Source organism: Xenopus tropicalis, chromosome 6 (genome assembly GCF_000004195.4).
Source record: "Xenopus tropicalis strain Nigerian chromosome 6, UCB_Xtro_10.0, whole genome shotgun sequence".
NCBI lineage: Eukaryota > Metazoa > Chordata > Amphibia > Anura > Pipidae > Xenopus > Xenopus tropicalis.
This window is the reverse complement of record NC_030682.2, coordinates 46,589,676-46,590,287: the sequence shown is the minus strand read 5'-3', so window position 1 is coordinate 46,590,287 and position 612 is coordinate 46,589,676.

Here is a 612-nt window from a genome sequence, read left to right as displayed (position 1 = left end):
TGAGGGGGAAAACCAGGCACCTGACCTCCTCCGCCACCCTTTTGTACACCTCCAGCAGCATAGACGCAAGTAGAGTATGAATTGGGCAGGTTCGAAAATTCCATTGTCCATAGTCCTTGTCCAACAGGTCTCTGTAGGCCCATATGAATGATCCCAACATTAGCCAAAACAATAGAATCAGCCCAATTTGGACTAGAATATGGGTGGCCAAATCAGGGCCAGATCCATTCCATTTATGGCCACCATTTCATGCCTACTAGTGATGCATAGGTTGGCCTGTAACCTGCAGGTTTACAGACATGAGTGGCAGGCCACATTCACTCCATGCTTTTCAAACCCCACAATGGATGACATCTGGGAAGGTCAGGCACATGTATGTAAACTGCTATGCTTCATTGCAGATTATGGTTGGGTGTCAAAAAATATTTAACCCATACATTACTAATCTCTACAGTGGGAGCAGGCCTGGACTATGTTCAATATAGGCTGTGGAAATTCAGATGGGCCAAACAGCCCCCACCAACCCACTAAATATTTACAGTCTATGTGGGATCTTACAGCAGCCCCTTTGGCATTTGCCAAAGTCCACATATTGTCAGTTGCTGCCTAGGG